This window comes from Symphalangus syndactylus, chromosome 2 (assembly GCF_028878055.3).
Source record: "Symphalangus syndactylus isolate Jambi chromosome 2, NHGRI_mSymSyn1-v2.1_pri, whole genome shotgun sequence".
Lineage (NCBI taxonomy): Eukaryota > Metazoa > Chordata > Mammalia > Primates > Hylobatidae > Symphalangus > Symphalangus syndactylus.
In genome coordinates this window covers 51,314,191-51,336,898 of record NC_072424.2, presented here as the reverse complement: position 1 = coordinate 51,336,898, position 22,708 = coordinate 51,314,191, and positions in this window count along the sequence as shown.

The following is a 22,708-nucleotide window of genomic DNA, read 5'->3' as shown; positions in this document are numbered from 1 at the left end:
CTTCTGCGTCGCTCACGCTGGGAGCTGTAGACCAGAGATGTTCCTATTCGGCCATCTTGGCTTCACCCCCTGTTTTCTCAATTCATTTCTTGTATATTCCAGTACCCAAAAGCAATTCTGCAAATGCAGTTTACCATTTTCTTCTTTTTTTTTTTTTTAAAAAAAATTGCTTTTGGCTTTGTTCCTCAGGGACTTTTAGATCTTATAATGAAAACTCATTATGTAGATCTCATAGCAAAATCAAAAGTTGTTTAAAATATGTGAGCCATCTCTCTGATTCTTGAATTGTATGATGAAGCACTGTACACATTGTGTGGACTTTTGTCAGTGAATCCACAATAGCCACTTCATTAGAAATAAAGCTATTATGCATTGTGAAGAATATGAACATATTAGGCAAAAATTCTGACCTCACGGAGCTTACAATCTTTCATTTTTAGAAGACAACATATAAAACAATAAGTTTTGAATAATATGTAGCAGATTGGTATGATTAAAATACGAAACGTAATTTGTGTACTCAAAAGAATATTGTTATTCAAAGGGTCACTTTGGCAGACTAAGTCCATTGGAACTGCCACAGCATAACAAATTTGGAATGCTGTCATGTGGACTTGCTTTCAGAGTAATTTACAAAACCACATGAGACTACCTGTCTTTTATTGACATACTTTTTTAAAACCTGAAGATACTATTGCCCAGTTTCATTGACTTGACTTTTACTGATTTTTCAACTGATTCAAAAACCACATTTTTAATATCCTCATCCTGAGGATTAAGTTAACCTTTATGGTCTTAAAGCTTCAACCTTACATTTGTTTTATCTGAGTTCCTTCTGCAGGAAATGACCTTCAGGCCTCTCAAAAAATACCAAAAAACTGGAACTCACCAGTTTGCCACATACAGACAGTGAGATGCTCAACCCCTTATTCATCATGATTGCTTCATTGCCCTTCCCTAGTGCCTGTTTTCTTACACATTGTTACATTTCTTCCCTGCTATATAAACCCCTAGTTTTAGCTGGTCAGGGAGATGGATTTGAGACTGAGCTCCTTTCTCCTTTACTGCAGCACCAGATTAAAGCTTTCTTCCTTGGCAGTACCTATCTTCTCCGTCACTGGCTTTCTGTGCAGTGAGCAGCAGGACCTAGACTGAACCCCTGGTGTTTCAGCAACACAATAAGGATAAGTGTGTGAATTATCTGAAAATGTATGATGTCTTAAGGTGGCAAATTTGTATTTCTAATATTTGCATAAAATGTATGTATTTATTTATATAACACATACATATTTGTATGATAGAGAACAATCTTATAGGATTTTAGATGGATGAGATTTGGATATCAGACAGAAGGGAGGAGAAGGCATTCCTGATAAAGAAAAAAATTAAAAGAATAGTGGAAGGAATTAAATAATGTTTCTAACCACAAGGAGGAGACCAGTGAACATTTCAAAAGTTGATTGAAAAGTGATTTTGACATATTTCATAAAGAGGGTAAAAAAGAAGGGCAAAAAAGATCAAACAAAGATTTCTAGCTTTGGTTATTAGTGCCCATTATAGAATGAGAGGTGTTGACTCTAAAGTAAAGATGGTGATTTTGCATTTAAAAACATGGAATAACATGACACTTTATAGTTTAAAGAGATGAACTTTATTATATGTGAATTATACCTCAATAAAGGTTTCATTAAAATAATATTAATGAGCTTAATCCTGTAGTGCTTTGAAAAACTTTAACATTAAAATATTTACCTGAAATTATATATTAATATGAAGGCTAGCTCTACCTGAATATACCTAATGTGAACTCCCTGGAGTGTAGTCCCTTTTCCACATCTAATCTCTACACATTAGAGAAAAGGCATGGGCTAATGAAAACCTTATATTATACAAAAAAACATTAAATAATACAAAAATTCATTTATATTTATGAAACCATTGCTACTGATTTTAATTTCTAATATTTTATAGTAAAGTGAAAGTATTATGAATTTGAAATACTTGTTTAGATAAGATCTTCAAATTTTCAAATTAACAGTAAATTAGTTATAAAAATCCTGAACAATATAAATATTTTATCTGTTTTTTAAACCAGTAGGAATCTGGTAGGTCAGTATGCACTTTAATTATTTCAAATTTTTACTTAAGAACTTTAACTGTCCCTCTTTGTCAAGGACAGAGTATTGCAAGTTTACCAATATATGAACAATGAACAGATGTTATAGAAAATAGTACATCATTCCCAAATTCGTAAGTAAACAATTCTTGCCTCATGAAAAAGTCTTGTTCTGAAGTGATTTTATTTCTCATGATCATAATCACATTGATAGTTTATAATAACCAAAACAAGCCTATTGTGTTGTTCTTGATATGTTTATTACAGAAGACCTATAGGTTTTTATTTTTTGCTATTGTTAATTTGTTTCATTATCTATGATACAAAAATAAGGAGGAGCTATGAGACTGCAATAATTGGGTTTAGTCTATAGTTTGCTTTGTTGCCAGACTTTATATTTGGGATGTCAGGAGACACCGTTCTTTGTTGCCTAGTCTTTACTGCCTCTATCTTTATTGGCCTAGTCAGTAACTAGTCTGGTATTTTGTTTATTCATCTTAGTGTTGAAGTCCTCCTTGGACATGAAGACTTGCTCTAAACTGAAGCCAATTTGATAGGGAATTCTCATACTTGGTTTAACTTTTACAAAGTTGTTCTGAGAGGGTGGATCTTTTTGAGACATGGTTTTTGTTCCACCACTTGCAGTGGCAGATTCTGCCTTCTATTGGGTTAGTCTACCTGTTAAGATACTGACTCCTGATACAACATGGATGAACCTCATAAACATATCCTGTGTTGTATTAACTAGGGTTCTCCAGAAAAACGACAAAAAATAGAATATATATGAACAGATAATTGAGAGAGGATTTATTAGGTGAAGTGGCTCACATGATTTTGGAGGCAGAGAAGTCCCATGACGTGCCATTTGCAAGCTGAAGAACCAGAGAAGATGGTAGGGTAGCTGAGTCCACTTTTCAAGTCATGAGAACCAGGGGAGCTGATGATGTGATTCTCAGTTTGAGACCAAAAGCCTGAAAAAGTGCTGGTGGGGAAGGGTAGTGGCTAGTGCAAGTCCCAGAGTCAAAAGGCCAGAGAACCTGAAGTTCTAATGTCCATGTGATATAGTTTGGCCATGTCCCCACCCAAATCTCATCTTGAATTGTAACTCCCGTAATTCCCACATGTCATGGGAGGAAGCCAGTGGGAGGTGATTGAATCATGAAGGCAGGTGTTTCCCGTGCTGTTCTCATGATAGTGAATAAGTCTCATGAGATCTGATGGTTTTAAAACTGGGAGTTTCCCTGCGTAGGCTCTCTCTGTCTTTGCCTGCCTCCATCCATGTAATAAGCTGTGACTTGCTCCTCCTTGCCTTCTGCCATGATTGTGAGCCCTACCAAGCCATGTGGAACTGTAAGTCCGTTATACCTTTTTCTTTTGTAAATTTTGTGTTTTAAAACCATCAGTCTTGGGTATGTCTTTATCAGCAGTGTGAAAACGGACTAATACACTATGGTCAGGAGAAGATGCATGACTCAACCCTCAGCCTATTCAGTGAGGGTGAATCATTTTACTCAATCTATTTATTTATTCTTCTGGAAACACTCTCACAGACATACACAGAAATGATGTTTACCAGCCATTTGTGTATCTCTTAATTCACTCAAGATGACACCTAAAGCTAACCATCACATAAGTGAAAGAATCTTGTCACACAGACCACATAGTATTTGATTTTGACACTTAATAGTCACATCTATAGAAACAGAAAGTAGATTGGTGCTTGCTTAGGGCTGTGACAATGGGGATAGAGGAAAGGGTGATGGCTAAAAGATAAGGGATTTCTTGGTGAGGTGACAAAAATGATTTAAAGTTGTGATGATAGTTGCATATATCTGTGAATATATTAAAAACATAAAATCACATATTTTAAATGGGTGAATTGTGTGGTATGTGAGTTATATCTCAATAAAGATGTTTACACTTAAAACAAATGAGAACAGGGAAACATGAAAAAAAGATTGATCTCTGTAGAAACTAAGTCTGAATTTTCCACATTACTACATGGGATTCCTAGTTACCCCCTGAAACACTGTTTTCCCTTCTCCATACTCCTACACACAAGCACACACCCCTTGAGCTAGCTTTCTGCATTGGTTTCTCTGCTTTTCCTTATTTTGCTTGATTCCAGTTTCCTTCCTTTCGTTCAGGTTCACTGCTCCTAGGGCCCCAGTACCTCCAGTGGTTGTGTCCTCTTCATATTTCTTTGCAATGTCTGCACTCTTCCCACTGCCCCTGTGAATTATCTAAGATGTAGCACAATGTCTAGTCAAGTTTAAGGCTGTAGTAACTATTTTACTTTATGATAGAAGTAATATTTTAGTTGGGCCTCGATGGGCTTACTCTGCCCATAGATGTGGAGAAGCGTCTATTCTCCAGGCAGCAAAAGTCATGATAAGGAAATGCATGCTGTATTAAACAAAATAAAAAAAAAGAAAGAAACAAAAAAAACCCAAGAACCTTGTTAAAGCAAAGTGTAGATGAGATGGATACTAGAAAAAGAGGCACAGCCGCAAGTGTGAGAGGTCTGGTATCTCATGCTGAGAAGAGTAGGGAGGTGGTTAACCCTAGACGGCGGAGAATTCCTGAATATCTGATAATTGAGTCAAATACAGGAGAAATGTTTGCCTATGTATTATCACAGTGCCTCTTCATGGCATCAAATTCTATTCTGTGTTTGTACCATATGGTCACACAAAACTAATCTTCCCTTGAAATGATCATTTTATGTTTCAAAACCATCATTAATTTAATTTTTATTCAACTCTAATGGTTATCATGAGTCACATTCATTATCATTATTATTATATAAGTTTTTGTGTTAAATGTATTAACTAGGCTTTTAAATTTCTAGCTAAATATTTTATCCCAGAACCTTAGGTTTCATGCTAGTTATTTTGTAGCCATGACTGAGCAACCTAAAAGCTTCAAAAGTTTTGGCACACAGGTTGCATAAATTAGAGATAAATAGCTTCTTTAAAAATTAAAAAATAATGACAAACTATAATGTAAAATTGCTAAGCAAAACTAATATAAAACTCTTAGGAATCATATTGATCAGATAGTCAGATTGGTTAATTTGCATATTATAGCCACATCAACAAGGTGTCTTTTAGTTATGGGCTCCATGTAATGTTTTATCTGACACCATTTTAATAAGATTCTGACAGGATCCAAAGAATCAGTTTTGTTCACTGCTACTCTATTTTCTTTCAACCTGTTTAGGTAATTATTAATTTAGCTATGCTAATTATCATTGTTCTATTTACAGGCAGTCTCTAGAACATTCTCAAGTGGAAATGATCTCTATCTCCCCTTAAGTCCCAGATGTTTCTGTTGTCACACATTATACCTTTCACATCCTTCTTTGTATCTAGTTATTGTGCACCTTATCTCTTCCACTACTGACACGCTGCTTGAGGTCCAGAACCACATTGTTTTTCCATTCTCCATTGTGCCTATCAGGGCACCAGGAAAGAGTAGGCACTGAAGTATCTTTAAACATGAATGACAAAACAGTATCACTACATTTTCCTTATGATCCCCTTTTAAGCTCCCATCAGCCGGATTGGGAGTCCTTTAGAAATTGTTACTATCCCCCATATTTTAATGTGAATTATCAAATGCTATTTTGGAAAAAAGCGCTATCTTAACAGGATGAGGAGTAGACACATATGTATCCTCTGTATAAACATACCATATATATATTTATATATAGTATGTATTTATATATAATATGTATTTGAATTTATATATATCCTTAAGAATATATATGTGCTTAAATATTATTAGGGAGTACTACAGATATGTTTTATACAATTTAGCTAGTAATTCTCAAAAGTGAACTAAAAATTTTCAGAGAAAGACTGGAAATTCATATATTTCAAGCAAACAATTTGGGTTTGTCTGTTGTGACAAGAAGGTGTCTGTTTGTGCTGCTTTAAATTTATACTGATAACAGATGAGTTCCTTTAAGTTAAGGTCATGGGTCAAATTTATTAATGTGCTCTTTCCCTAATCAAAATTATGTGTACATTTTGGTTGACAATTTGTGAACTATTTATTTTGACTTATTCAATGATTTGTTAATTCAACTGCTTTAAGCTTTTAAAACTCTCAGTTTCTGTATAAAACTGTGGCTCATGATCTTGGGATATATCCATGTGTTGTAATTGTTTTTAGTGCCTCGTTGTCAAGTGACACAAAGAAGAATTTGATGGCAGGCTTTGGAATTCTTTTCCTGTAAGTTGATGTGCAACACATTCCAAAATAGAATATCTGATATGTCCATAATTGGTAATGAATTTAGGTTACAAAATATTACTGCTACATTTATATGTTAGCCAACAGAAGGAAGCAAATCCTGTATCTCTCCAATCTTCATCAAGATTTAATGGGGAGTTTGTATGGCCCTAAGGGTTTCTTGGCTGGTGAACAACCTTGGCTAATGGGAAAAGATTCCTTTGAAATACTGTGGATTTTCTTCATAAATTAAATTAGTCGAAGACAATGAAGAATTGAGGATAGAGGATAAATCAGTGAAGAGATGGACCATTGCGAAGGAAGGAGAATCTTTCAGCATAACAACTTTGGGAAATAAGAAACTATAAACCTATGTATTTGGGGATTTGAGGGCTGAAATGAAAATTGAAAGGAAAGGATAGACCTCTATGAATGATTAATCAAAAAACATAAAACTTAGCCAGAAGTAGTAAAGTTCAAAGTCATTATTGAAAGTAAGAATGTATAATTTTTTGAGTTAAAATCTATGGCAAAATATCATAGAACTTGGAAAATAATGTATCATTTTGATGCTGCCAAGAGGAGAACATTGAACTAGAGAAGAAAAATTTCAGAATTTAATTTTGATGAGAATGTTTCTGTCATTGTAACTTTGCTGATTATTGTGGTTTGATATTTTTATGCCAAAAATAGGGAAATCAGAGAAATTAGAACATTAATCCCAATAAAATGTTTAAAAAATAATTTCTAAAATGGCTTCCCAATTTGAATGAAATTAAATTTAAAGTATTAACAGTGAATGAAAACCTGACCATGATCTGGCTTTGCTTCTTTACCAAGCTTTTTGCCCCGATCTCCTACACCCATCCCTTACTTCAGCTGCACTGGCCATCACTGCTATTCCTAGGACATGTCAAGCACATTCCCACCTCAGGGCCTGGCTGTGCTTTCCCACCGGAACACTTTTCACCATAATTTTGGCATGGCCAGCTCCTTTATTGCCTTCGGATCTCTGCTCCAATGCCACTTTGTTGATGCGTCTTGTCTGACATCACTAAATAAAATAACACTCTCCTTTCCATTTCTACCCCCTTTACCTTGTTTCATTTTTTTCATGGCATTCAACACCCCCTGACACATTATTTGCTCATGTATATATTTATTTCCCACATGTAATGTAAGCTCCACGAGGGCATGAACTTTGATTCATCACTGTCTCCAGTACATGAAACAGCACTTGGCATATAGTAGATCCTCAATAAATATTTGTCAAATAAATGAATGATAAGTAGTAATATATGCAACCTATTGTTTTAGAACTCCCTTAAAATAACATTCGTAAAGGAAGAAATGCTCCTGGTTAGTTGTGAGAGCTTGTCAAAGGCAGAAGTAGAGACATATTTGTCTGCTGATCTCTAGCATCCCACACTTCTGGAAAAGAAACAGAATGAACCAGCACAGGCAGACAGTGTAAAATGAATGATCAGTGAATAGTTGGAAGAAGCAGTGACACAGATAACCTGAAAGAGCGAGTAGTCCTAGAATCTTTAGAGTTGTACAAAGATAATCATATGCATACACATACACAATTGGTGTAAATCTTCCTCTCTGAAAAAAGAATTACTCATAGAGAGCACCTTCTTTCTCTGCTCATTGTTGCACATTGAGTCTGAACATTTTAATAGGGACTTACAGAGTGGGTAGTGAGATGCAATACTTCTTAATTTACTAAGAATTATCTGTAGAATAAAATATGCATGTTCATTGATTTACAGCCATGACCTAAGTCTAATTTTTTTATAACTTTTAATCTCGAGTGTTTCGCAGAGTCTTTTACAGACACTAATCACTATGAGATAACCACAAAAAAATGAATTTTTTCTTCAAATAATGTTAGAAAAGGCTGGGTTAAGCAAAGTTAAACAGGTTTCCATGACAAGGATTCTCAGGATCCTTAAAATATACCTTGTGAATCAGAAAGAAACAGGCATCTAGATTGGCTCTATGCAGCTGTTTCTGACTGAATACCATGTGTTATCTTTCAGTCTCTTTTTCCAGTGTTTATAACATTTGTAATTTAAAAAGTAGAATGTTCTCATTCTATAACCAGCACACAAACTAGTTGAGCCAGCTCCAGGCAACCTCATCCTTTATTTCGTTTGTTATTTATCTGTCTTAGGTAGAACTGGTTTAAAACTTTTAAAAATTTGTTGGAGAAGATTAGTACTGTAATGTAAACTTTTTTAAATTCAAGAACATATTGTGCATCTTTATTGGTTCTGAGGAGACAAAACTCTGGGAGGAGAGTTTTAAAGTTCAGGGGACTTTGGATTGATTCTTCCAGGCCTGTCAACCAAGTGTTAGTGGTCTTCCTGCTTCCTCCCTAGTTGCGTGACAGTAGACAATGTGGAGAAGAGACCTGATGCCAGGGAGTGCTCCTTTTGTACATACTATGTGGGCAACCTTCAACAGACTGACTTGCCTGGTCTCCAGCCTCACCCTTTATGTACTCTTCCCCATTACGAAGGTATGTGGTGTCTCTTTGGAGACTCACAAAGGGGTGATAATCTATCGAAATGCCACAGTTTGGGGATTGTATTTCTCTTCTTCCAGACTAGCATGAGGTAAAGATCTAGGCAATTGTATCTGCTCTGGAGACCCATATGTTTCCTCTAGTGATGCATTCCAACATCTTTATAGAAAGTACTAAATTCCTAGTGATAAATGGTAGATATGTTATTCTTCCCAATTTAAAAAAACAACTATTTTTTGAACAGGTTTAGAGGTACAGAAAAATTCCAATAGTTCAGATCGTTACCACATACCCCACATCCAGTTTCCCTATCACTAACTTCTTATCATCAGTGTGGTACATTTATTCCAATTAATGAACCAATATTGATATATTATTTTTAAGTAACGCCCATACTGGATTCAGATTTCCTTACTTTCTACCTAAGGTCCTTTTTCTGTTCTAGGATCCTATCCAGGATATCACATCACCTTAAGTCATCGTGTCTCCTTAGGCTCCTTTTGGCTGTGACAATTTCTCAGGTGAACCTTGTTCTTGATGACCTTGAGAGCTCTGAGGAGTACCAGTTAGATAAATTGTAAGATGCCCTCTTATTGGGATGAGCTGAGGTTTTTCTCATGACTAGACTGTGGCAATGTGTTTTGGACAGAAAAACTATAAAAATACCATTTTTATCATATCATATTCAAAGTACTTACTATCAAAATGACTTTTCACTGTTGATGCTGATCTTGATCACCTGGCTGAAGTAATGTTTGTCAAGTTTTTCCACTGAAATGTTACTATTTTCCCCCCTTTTTATGAGGTATCACAGGCAGCCTCATTGATTGTGCTTCACTTCATTGCAGTCTGTAGATGTTGCATTTAATATAAAGTAATGGCTTGTGTAAACCCTGCACCAAGCAAGTCTATAAGCTCCACTTTTCTAACAGTATGTGCTCACTTCATGTCTCTGGGTTACATTTTGGTCCTTCTCACAATATTTCAAATTTTCATTATTATTTTATCTGTTATGGTGATCTGTAATCAGTGATTGTTAATTCACCCATCTTTGATATTATTATCGTAATTGTTTTAGGGTACCATGACCCGTGCACATATAAGATGATGAACTTAATTGCTAAATGTTGGGAGTGTTCTGACTGCTTCAGTGACTGGCCATTTCCCCATCTCTCTCTCTTGTCAGGCCTCCCTATTCCCTGAGACACAATAATATTGAAATTAGTCCTATTAACAAAATTCCAGTGGCCTCTGAGTGAAAGGAAGAGTCACATGTCTTTCACTTTATTAAAAGCTAGAAATGATTAAGGTTAGTGAGAAGGTCATGTAGAAAGCCAAGACAGGCTGAAAGCTAGACCTCGTGGGCCAAAAGTTAGCCAAGTGGTGAATACAAAGAAAATGTTTTTTGAAGGAAATTAAAAGTGCTACTCTAGTAAACACACGAATGATAAGAAAGTAAAACGGCCTTATTGCTGATATGGAGAAAGTTCAGCTGGTCTGGATACAAGATCAAATCAGCCACAATACTCCCTTAAGCCAAAGCCTAAACCAGCATAAGACATTTCAAGTCTATGAAGGTTGAGAAAGGTAAGGAAACTGCAGAAGAAAAGTTTGAAGCTAGCAGAGGTGGGTTCACGAGATTTAAGGAAAGAACCAGTTTCCATAAAGGTGTAAGGTGAAAGAGCAAGTGCTGATGGAGAAACTGCAATAAGTTATTCAGAATATCTAGCTTAGATAATTGATAAAAGTGGCTACAGTAAACAGCATATTTTTAATCTAAACGAAACAGCCTTCTATTGGATGAAGATATCATCTAGTACTTTCATAGCTAGGAGAAGTCAATGCCTGGTTTCAAATCTTCACAGGACAGTCTGACTCCCTTGTTTGGAGCTAATGCAGCTGGTGACTTTTATGTTGAAGTCAGTGCTCCTTTATCATTATGAAAATCCTAGGGCCATTAAGAATTACAGTACTTTACCTGTGCTCTATAAAGGGAAAAAAAGAAGCTTGGATGACAGCACATCTGCTTATGCCATGGTTTCCTAAATATTTTAAACCACATTAATTGTTTGGAAGAATTTGAAGACTGGGGGAGAGAGCTCAAAACTTCAGTGGAGGAAGTCCCTACAGGTGTGGGAGAAATGACAAGGGAATTAGAATTAGAAGTTGGGCCTGAAGATGTGACTGAATTGCTGCAATCTCACCATCAAACTTGAATGAATAAAGAGTTGCTTCTTATGGAGGAGCAAAGAAAATGGTTTCTTGAAATGGAATCTACCCATACTGAAGATTCTATGAACATTGTTGAAATGACAACAAAGGATTTACAATATTACAGAAACTTAGCTGGTAAGGCAGTGGCAGGATTTGAGAGGTTTGACTAAAATGTTGACAGTTCTTTCAGGAGTAAAATGCTATCAAACAGCATTGTACGCCATAGAGAAAGGAAGAGTCGCTTGCTGTGGTAAACTTTATTGTTGTTTTATTTCGAGAAATTGCCATAGCCACTCAACCTTCATCATTTACTACTGTGATCAGTCAGCAGTGATCAACGTCAAGGCAAGACCCTCAAACAGCAAAAACATTGTGACTCACTGAAGAGTCAGATGATCATTAGCAATTTTGGGGAATAAAGTATTTTTAAATTAAGGTATATACATTTTTAGACATAATGTTGTGGCATATTTAAGAGACCATAGTATAATATAAACATAACTTTTATATGCAGTGCAAACCAAAAAATTCCCATGACTCTCTTTATTGTGACATTCTTCCATTGCAGTGATCTGGAGCTGAACCTGCAATATCTCCAAGATAGGCCTCTGTTTCTAGGGAAGTCATTGTGTACAATCCACATTTAGGGAGTGGCACGACCTCCTTGAGGACTGAGTATATTCTGTTCAATTTTACCATCAGGCCTTATATGTGTTTGTTTTTATGCAACATTTTACAAGAGTTGTGCTAAGTTATTGATGACATTTATGCACTTATAAGACAACTGGCATACTATTGTGACTTGGGTAAAGGTGCAGAACTGGGTAAAGAAAGAAAATGTTCTTTTCATTTACTGGACACTTTGTGGGCAGTATGACCCTGGCCACAAACATAATGCTGTGGGTATCAATGATCTGCTCTCAAGAAGGTTATAGTTAAGTACAATAAACTAATACAGTTTTTTAGATAGAAAATCTGTACAAAGGTATAGACAAGAACTTTAAGACATAAATAATTTTTTTTTTTTTTTTTTTTTTTTTTTGCTGCCTGGAGTTAAATTTCTGTAGGGTATTTTAATGTCTCTCAGTCTACTAGGAATTTGGTGTAAATAGACACGCGAAGGTGGGTCTTCCAATTAGCCAGATGTGATCCCGTTGATGTCCTAGAGGAGAGGCATGGTATATAACCCTTAGCTTTTGCTGGTGGGTTCCCAAAGGGCCTGAGGGAAGCATGATCCCTTGAGGCCCCTGTGATATAAGCCACAGAATGACTGGGCCAGTGAAAAACTATTCTTCCATTTTACCCAAATGACTTTTTCACAAGCTGCCTAAGTTTATTTATATTTTCCATTTGGCCTAAAATAGTAATTTTGTTTCATTTCTTTAGGCTTTACAGCCTCAATTATATATCCTTGACAAGAAGTTCCCAAAGAGTATTTCAGATCACCAGGTCACAGGATGTCAATATACAGTATACAAAAAAAAATGATTTCTATAAGTAAATAATCTTGAAGTTTCATTAGGCTTAGTGAACTTAAGGTTTATTTTCACTCTTTTCTTTTTCTTAATTAGAGCTAAAATAAACACAGCTAGAACTGAAAGTATACTAATTGAATTCCAAATTATTCCTTTTTTTCTTTTCCCACACTGAAAGAAGCTTAATTCTGTATGGTGTCCAGGTTGGCCCATAATGGCTGCTGAGTAAATTGTGATTGTTACAAACCAACTACAGTGATCCAGCCCCACCAGCCCAGAGTTTGTTTAGGGTAGATTCTGCCACATTTCTGACTGAGACTTAGAGGGAGTAGGCTGAGATGGCTTTGGGAAAGCCTTAAATTAGATGAAAAAGGAAGAGATTTCGGATATCATTCTTTATGAATTGGTGCCTGGTCGGCTGTGGCTATTTGTGAGCACAAAGGGCACTTGCTTGGGGGCAGTCAGACATGCTGAAGATGGCAGAACAGAAAGATGAAAAGAACTTTGCTGCTTATAATGTCACTGAATGACCAAACTGACAAATCCTGGAGCCATTTGTGAGATGACACGTTTTCCTTCTTGTTGTTTTAGCCAGTTGGGTCAATAGCCAGTTATTTTCCATTTGTAGCAAAAACATGCTACAAGATTCTAGGGTTGTATTCATGTAAACCACACGCATGAAGGGATTTAGAGCTATTTAAGATAGTTCAAAGGTGATGTTGTCTCTACTTAGTTTTGCAATATGTGCAGACTTTAGAACCTCATCTCTGCTAAGAGGAAATGCCACAGAATAGGTTTATTGAAGAGAGTTCTTCTTGGTAGTATCTATCTTGTTGTCTTAGACATATTTTGGGTTAATGTCCTAACATATGTTTCCTTTGGGAAATTTTTCTCCTGATTATAGTGGTGGGCCTCATTGTATCTCAGTAGCCTTAATAGCCTTAACCTCTAGTTATAGTTTTCTTTGAGATAGAAAGGAAAAAAGTGTTTTTCCTACTCTCAAATTCACCACTTAACACTTTTGACACCGGATATGTGGGAATTTTTCACCACACACCAAACAATTCTCCAGTGTATACTGACTGGATGTTTTACAATTTAACTTAATTCTGACACTATTCACTTGGAGTTAGAATAAGATCGTACAAGTTAAGGATTCATTCCCACAAGACTGCCCCCACTTCACATGCCAATTGCAAGTGGTAGTAAGTTGTCCCTCATACTTTTGACTGACCAGCTATAAACTGGAGTAACCATTACTCTCTTCTTAACTTCAATTAATTTGCTAGGGCAACTCACGGAACTCAGGGAAATATTTACTTATGTTTATCAGTTTAATATAAAGAATATTACACAAGACACAGAATAACAGATAAAGAGCTGCATAGGACTAGTTATGTGGGAAGGGGCGTGGAAGCCCTCTGCGTAAGACACCCTTCAGGCACCTTCATGCGTTTAGCTATAGGGAACCTCTCTTTTTACATTTTTATGGAGGCTTCATTATATAAGCATGATTGATTATATTACTGACCATTGATGATCAACTCAACCTTTAGTACCTCTCCCCTCCCCAGAGGTCTGAGAGTAGGGCTGATAGTTCCAGCCTTTAATCACATAGTTCATTCTTCTGGCAACCAGCTCCTCCCATCCCATCCGGGAGCCCACCAAGTGTTACCTCATTAGAATAAAAGACACTCATATAATTGAGGAAATTCCAAGGGACTTAGGAGCTCTATGCCAGATACTCCTATCACTCAGAAAATTGCCGAGGTGCTAGGAGCTCTGTGTCAGGAACTAGGTCAGAGACCAAATATTAGAACAAAAGATTCTCCTAACACCCCTATCTGCAACAAAGGGCAAAGATCAAATATATATTTCTTATTATATCACAATATTACAAGTTTGGACTGAGATGCATGCCTAGCCCAAGCTGGGCCACTTAGGCCCAAATACTTCCAAGCATTCTCTTCAGGGCATTTGGATTTGGGTCTTCGAGGCATGGGTCAGTTTTTATTAGCTCTTGAACTGAGAAGTGATGCAAATTAAGGTCTGGGTCAATCATGCTTGGCCTTGTGCATGTCAAAGTAGAGAAAGCAATTCTTTTAGAAAAAGAGAAAACTAAAGGGAGAAAAGCAGAAATCAGAGACCATGACACTTCAAAAAGACAAAGAGTAATTTTGGGTTCTTTATTATCCAGTTTCTGGATCGATTTGCTTCTGAAGGCTAGCCTTGGGTTCCATGAGATAAATTTATGCTTGCTAATGTTTCACTCTTTTTGTTGAAAAATCAGAGGCTTATGTTACGTGCAACCTTTTAATACTTGACCAAAATACTTGTGAGCTGAAAGAGACATAACAGGATTTAATTTTTCCTGTTTCGGTAACGCCTCAGCAATTCACATTCATTTATGGCACTAATTTCAAACTAGCTGGTATTAGAGCTACAAGGTGATGTTTGTAAACTATTTTGATAGTGTGTGTTTAAGAGCAAAGATTTGCCTTATTCATGTTTTTACTCATTGAATCTGGAGGTATTATTCTTTGCCTATAATAAGAATTTAAAATATTTGTTGAAATGTAACGATAGCCTAAAGAAAGAGAAAATATTTTCACCGATCCAAATTTAGTGTTTATTTCAGGTATTTTATGAATAGCTCAACTGCTGAATAAAGACACATCTTAATAGAAATTATTTGCTTATCCAAAGTTATGTAATACAATTAAATCCTTTTTTCAGGATTAATCAACATTGTTACCCAGGGAATATTTCAAAATCATAACGGAAGCCATTGTAAGGTTTTTGCATATTGTTGGAGATTAAATAGTTCTTTTTAAAGCAAACATGTTCCTTTTTAATTAACTTGAAAACAATAAATTCCAAATGAGATTTTATTGACAATGATCTTAGAACATTTTACCCAGGGGAGGCATTGCTGTAGGGGTAGTATTGCTCTAATTATCCTTCTTTTAAGCCGTGCATGAATTATTCTCTTTGAATAGTGTGAGTCAAACCCTGCAAATACTGTGAGCAAGATGGGCTTAGAATTCCCCTTACCTTGATTAAACATTGGATAATCTTCTTCCCAACTCTAGGCCTCTGATCTCCGTTTGCTTAGAGTGTTTACTGCAGAAAACTTGTCATTGCAAATTCTTTCTCTGCCCCTCTGAAAGGTTTATAAATGTCCCAGCCTCTTGCCAGTTTTGCAAGTCAGGAATGTCTTTCTGAAGAACCTGTAAGCTATCCCTTTAAAGCGTAATTAAGGAAGATAGTGCAAGTGGCTATGGCTGGGATATCAGATATCGCCCAGTATTGATGCGGGGGTAGGAGCCTAGCTTCCTTGGGAATTTTATCTTGAAGATAAGAGAAAGTTTACATCTCTTTTAGGTAAGGCCAGTTAGCAAACACAGATATCCTACAATGCCTTTCCTCTCCCCATAGCTCTTAAAAACTCTCCAGTGCCCCTTTTTATTTGGCAGAGTTGAATTCAGACTGGATTCTGGTAGTCTTCCTTGTCTGTTTAACTTAGTCCAGTGAAATTTTTGCTTTGACGGTTTGGAGAAAAGAAAACGGTAATTTCCCTCAGCAGTGTTTATAAAATGCTTTTGGGAAATATTGAACATTTTCAATTTTGAGATATTTAATTGCCCTGTACAATTTATTTGTGAGGTAGTAATAGATTCCCCTTAAATAAGGATATGCTAACAGGCTGTACATCACTTGCTGTCAGAGAACACCCTTCCCAGATTTTACTTCTGCCCAGTTGGGTGGGGGGAATGGCTCAGATTCCCTGGTAACGCTGAGGTGTCTGGAGTTTCTGGAGTCATTTGCTTCCAAGACTCAGGGTGCACTCAAAGGGATCACTTTGTTAATAAGCAAGGATTGTCCTGTTGAAATCTACCATTGCATACTTTCTGATTTTTACTGATTGTAATGCTTATCTTGTAAATGCTGCAGGCTTTAATAAGTTTTGATAATGGACATTCCCATCTGTGTCAAGTATTTTCCCCTGCTTTGATAAGAGCACCTTTTCAGGTGAGCACAGATTTGTTAGGGAACCTGCGGTAAGCAAATGACTAAGCTGCTCGCAGGACTCTCACCTTCCAACTTTGTTTACCTACTCAAGTACCTGGCTTTTATGGGTGGCCCCCTTTTCCTGGGATTTCCCATCAGAAAGACTGTCTGAGGGCTGGATTGGAGAACTGCTCACAGATGAGAGGCAGTAGAAGGAGGAAGACGATTTGCAAAGGAGTGTCAAGGAAAGAAGAGTTGGAGGCTAAATGAGAAGAAAGTTACCACATGACATGGAAGAAAACTAGGGGAGCTGGAAGGGATCTTTGACCACAGAATGCTTGAGAAAACAAGAAATTTTTAAAAGAAAATTTTACAGTAAGGAAAAACACAAAAGATAATAAGACACACATTCTCACCACTCAAGATTATTATCTATGAACATTGGATCACATTTGTTTGCACCTATCACTGCATTCAAGAACACAGTTGAATCTAATGAGTTAACTGATAAACATTTCACCTCTATTCCTGTGATACTACCTATTCTAAAGTGTATTAAAAAAGAATTAAAGAATCATATAAATATGGACCGTAATAATAGGAGTATTAGAATTAGAAAAAAAGTTTCTATATAATAGGTATTCACCACTTTTTGATTCTTTGGAATTTTTCAGAAGCTTATTCTAAATTTTAAGAAGTATTTTTAATGTAGAATATCCAAATACCTGGATTGAAATATTTTCTATTCGCCTTCAAGTTTATTTTGACTAATTGCTACTTAATGAGAGATTTTAAACATAATGAGATGATAGTATTTTTAATTACTTAAAAGGTGGCCTGTCTGCTGGATCTGGTCCAAGAGAAACTTACGATGGAAGATGCATGGCAAAGCCTGTGGAAGATGAGGCTGAAGCCATTGAGTGTGGAAGGTTAGAGAGAATGATAGGAATCCTGGATAGTAGTGTGGCAAAAGAGGGATTTGGAGAAGAACACATATGGAATGTAATATTAACTAAGCTGATTTCTGTGGGGTGTGCATTTAAACCATCCCCCTTAAAATCTTCAGGGGACTCTACTGAAAAAATATATAGGAAATAAAATCTATACTTCTTGCTGCTGCTTTTGATGAGAAAGGATTTTTTTATGGTGAATAAAGATAAGCTAAAGCTGTCTACAACAGAAGTTACACCTGAGCCAGCTGCATGAGAGTTACCTCTAAAAGACTTTGTGCAGGACTCCTTCAACATGTACAGTGGAACAACTCCTTCAGCAGGTACAAATGGAACTCCTTCAACATGTACAAACTCTATTTAATGAGTACCTACACTGCATGAAATTTTTAATTGAATTTTGTATCTGATAAGAACTAACATATGCTGTTGACACTATTTATCTTACACACTGAATAAGATGGTTTGTTCCATCATCTGTATACACTCTGGCTAGACATAAATATATAAGCATGGCTTTCTTATTCTTTGAATATGGAGTTACCCATTTGCCCAGCTAACATTTATTAAGCATATACTATGCTAGATGTAATAGTGCCAGAGATGGTTTCCTCAAGTTACTCATGATTGAGGAGCTGGGACAGACATCTAAACAGGTGATTATGGTACAACACAACCTGTGAAATCATAGGTGAATTTTTTAAAGTGTTATATAAGCATGGGAAAAGAGAGTAGTAGTTGGATATAGAGCAGGTTAAGAAAAATACTAAATATTGTATCTGCATATTCTATTACATTCTAAACCAGAACTTCCCTGCAACTTTCATAAAGACTTTCCAATTAATATTTAGGGACAAGAACTGTTCTAATAACACAGATATCGTTTGTTAGAATGTGACTGTTTTTTGTTTTCTGGTCAGTTAACAAACATTGGCATTCACATACTAGTTACAGAGCTTGGCACCCAAATTTTGGAATGGAGAGGAGATCAAAGCAATCTGCTCCAAAATGAAGCCAACAAGATATTTCTGCCAGGAGATGATGGCAGTGCTCTAAATGGAATCTTCTTGTGATGGTAGAAATTTCTCACTTTCCTTTCCTTTATAGCATATCTTGTTTACATTTGGTTAATAAATGCAAATGTAATTACCACCACAGAGCGGGCTGCTTTAAACAAGTCTATTTCCAGAGAGTTTCATTTAGGCTCTGTTGACCCACATTTATCTATGGAATGCCATCACTGTGTTATCCACATTTCATGCATCTAGATGTCACCTAGTAACAGGACTACTGAAAACATATTTGGTTTTCATGTGAGGTGTATGTTCATTTAGGCAGGTATTATAATTTCTCTGTTAGCAGTTGAATTCTGTAAATTAATCAAGGCATTGTGTACAAGTTTAAAAACCGGAAAACCAATAACTGATTATCTCTGCTCACCAAGTTGAGGCAAAAGAAATATTTTTAGATAAGGATAATATGCAGGTATGTAAAGATTTAAAATTAAATAGTAGCAATAAAAATTTTAATTAAAAATTAAGGAAAAATTGTGGTATAAGGAGGTTAGAGGATACAGAGCACAGGATAATATATTGGAATCTTGGATACAAGATCATAGGAGAGAGAAGGAAATGTTCTCTCAGTAGAATACCATCTACAGATATGGTTGGTTGGTTGTTGCTGCTGTTGGTGGTAGTGGTAATATTTTCTTTCTGTCAGTATTTTGATTCCTACTTTAGATAATTTAAAGTTTAACTTCCTGATTAGGATCATTTGTCATCCTGATTTAGTCATACTCTGATATCCCTGAACAAATATAATTTCGTCAGTACCAGTAGGACCCACACTTTAGTAGGCTCTAGAAAGATTTGTGGGTGCTTAACTGAAAATGCAGATTTCCAAGTTTCTTCTTTGAAATTCTGCATCAACATACCAAGAGTGGGGCCTCTGAAGCTGCATCCCTATGAATATCCCTAGGAGATTTTCCCTTTATTTACTGTTAATATATTTGGTATACATTTATATATGGCATTCTGTATTGCTTCTTTTTTTTTTTTTTTTCTTTTTTTTGAGATGGAGTTTTGCTCTTGTTGCCCAGGCTGGAGTGCAATGGCACGATCTCAGCTCACTACAACTTCCGCCTCCGGGTTCAAGCAATTCTCCTGCTTGAGCCTTCTGAGTAGCTTGGATTATAGGCACCCACCATCATGCCTGGCTAATTTTTTGTATTTTTAGTGGAGACGGGGTTTCACCATGTTGGTCAGGCTTGTCTCGAACTCCTGACCTCAGGTGATCCAACCACCTAGGCCTCCCCAAAAGTGCCGAGATTACAGGCGTGAGCCACTGCACCCGTCCTGCTTCTTTTTGTAGATTACTATTTTGTGTCCTTTGCCAAGTTCTTACTTTCTTTTACTAATTTATAAAAAATCTTACAAAACATATATCATCTTGATATATAACTATATCTTGATATTGATCTATGGCATATTCCATTATTTAGAGAGAACTAGAGCAATTGGTTTCAGTGGGATTATGTCTTTGAAATATTAGCAACATTTTAACTAAGTTTCCCCTGGCATTTTCTGTTCCCCTTTGTTCCTCTATCGTCAATTCAAGGTGAGAGGTTGTTCTGGATTCATGGCTTTAGATTGCTAAAGAATGCGTTGGCAAAAAGCAGCAGAGGAGGAGCTATTTCTGGCTTTTAAATTTCAAGGGTTCAGGCCCTGCCGGTAATAGAAACGACTAAGGGTAGCAAACAATAAATCTGAGACAAAAATATGATGCAGTCTTTCTGCATTCGAATTTTAGGGGAAAAAAACTAAGCGGAGAGAAGGAACTCTTAGTTTCCTTCTGACTTGGAAAGGAAACTAAGGGTTCTTGGGGACCAGGAGGCAGCCTGTGAGGAATGGGCCTTGTTCCTTCCCTCCCCAGGAGTGAGTGCAGGAACAGAACCCCTGAAAGGCCTGAGAGAAGAAAGAACTCGTGTCCTCTCTTCTTGGTTGATTTGTTAGTTGATCCCTGGGGATGAGACAAGTCCCAAGAAACAATTTCGGTGATGTCCCTAGGAACACAAGACCCCAGCTAACTTCATAAAGTTTCTAGTTCTCCATATATGGTGGGAGGACAGAATGAGTTCTTTATTCTTGAGAGCTGAGAAAAAGTAGCAGAGGTTGAAACTGGATCTGTGAAGAACTTGTAGATAGGAATAAAAGATGACCTGATAGCTAATTATGTGAAACAGCAGTTGAGGATCTCAACCTCTTGGGCTCTCTTCATCCCATATCTTATCAATGTGCAAACTTGATCGTCTGGTTGGATGCAGAGCCAACTTCAGGAAGAATGCAGAGAGAGGATCAAAATAAATTAAATCAATTTCTGAAAACTAGACAAAGGTGTAATCTGTGCACACCCATTCTGTGTACAGTGCTTAGCCTGGTAAGATATCTTAAAATTGGAAGTCCAGGCGCGGTGGCTCACGCCTGTAATCCCAGCACTTTGAGAAGCCAAGGAGGGTGGATCACTTGAAGCCAGAAGTTCCAGACCAGCCTGACCAACATGGCAAAACCCCATCTCTACTAAAAAATACAAAATAAAATAAAAATTAGCCAGACATGGTGGCACACGCCTGTAATCCCAGCTACTCAGGAGGCTGAGGCACAAGAATTGCTTGAACCCGGGAGGCAGAGGTTGCAGTGAGCCGAGATCATGCCACTGTACTCCAGCCTGGGCAACAGAGACTCTGCCTCAAAAGAAAAAAAAAAAAAAAGAACTGCAATGGAAGCCAGGTGCAGATGCAGACAGGAGGCATGTTAAGAAGTACTCCAGAATCTGGAACACTCGTTTCCCTTCTAGATCACCCCTGTCTTCAAACAGCTTTGTGTTAGTTGCATTATGAAAGTCCCATCTTTATCCTGGTTATCACTGTGGGAGATGGCAGAGTGAGGTTTTCAAAACAGGTTATTATCACATTTGCGGCAAAGCTTTGTCTGCTCTGTTAGCCCCAGGTCTGACCTTGTGAAATTAGTTGGGTATTTACAGAGCGAGCTGCTGAATCTCCTGCATCACCTTCTTTTATCTTGTTCTCTTTCTTGATTCTCTTTTATTGGGTCTATAATTCTCTGGTGCAGATTTAGCTTATAATTCTCTGGTGCGGGTTAGCTGCCTGGACTTATTCACCAGGAGGCCAGCTTCTGTCTCCTAATCTAAGGCGGTATTTCCTGATTTAAGATCAGACTGGCAAACATGTTCTTCAAAGGCCCAGATAGCAAATATTTTAGGCTTTACAGGTTACATGGTCTCTTTTGCCACTCTTCATCTCTGCTATTGCAGCACAAAAACAGTTATGGACAGTATGTAAATGATAGGTAGGCATGGTTTTGTCCCAATAAAACTCTATTTATAAAGCAAGCAGCTGGCCAGATTTGGCCAGTGAGCTTAGTTTGCCAACTCCTGTGTTAGATAGTAACTCCCTCCATTTTTTTTTATCTAAGAAGCTGCTTGTTGGAAATCAGGACTTGAACTATGGTAGGGGGAATATTCAAACGTAATCTGTTCACCTTTCCAAACGAGGTACTGGAATAAGCTTGCACAGCACCACACTGACTAGACTATTGGTGTTATTTAAGGTTAACTGACACAAACTTTGAGAAGTGGGTTGAGCTCTGATCCTAACTGTAGGAGTCAGACAGTCCACATTAACGGGGATAAGAGCCTGGGGTGGTAACGCACATCTGTAGTTACAGCTACTTGGGAGGCTAAGGTGGGAGGATTGTTTGAGACCAAGAGTTTGAGACTGCAGTGAGCTATGATTGTGCTACTGCACTCTAGCCCAGGTGACAGAGTGAGACCCCATCTCCCCAATCAGCCTAAGGCATGGACAGCATCTTCTCTCTTGAGATATGAGCATATGGGCAGTGGGCTTGGGTTACACCTCATTTCTGATATATGGAGAGTCCTGTTGGGAAGAGTTGAGGGCCCCTCACTGTGTGTGATCTTCTTGGGTCCTGGTAGGTCCTTAAGGTGGGGTTTGGGATCCTTTCTGGGCTGCCCTTCCCTTATCCCTGAGTTCTCAGAGAGACAATAAACGTCATAGTTGTTCTCGGTTGTGCTGGGGCAACAGAGGAGAAAGTGCCTCCTCCATAGGCCACAGGGGCACTTCAGTCATGGTCAC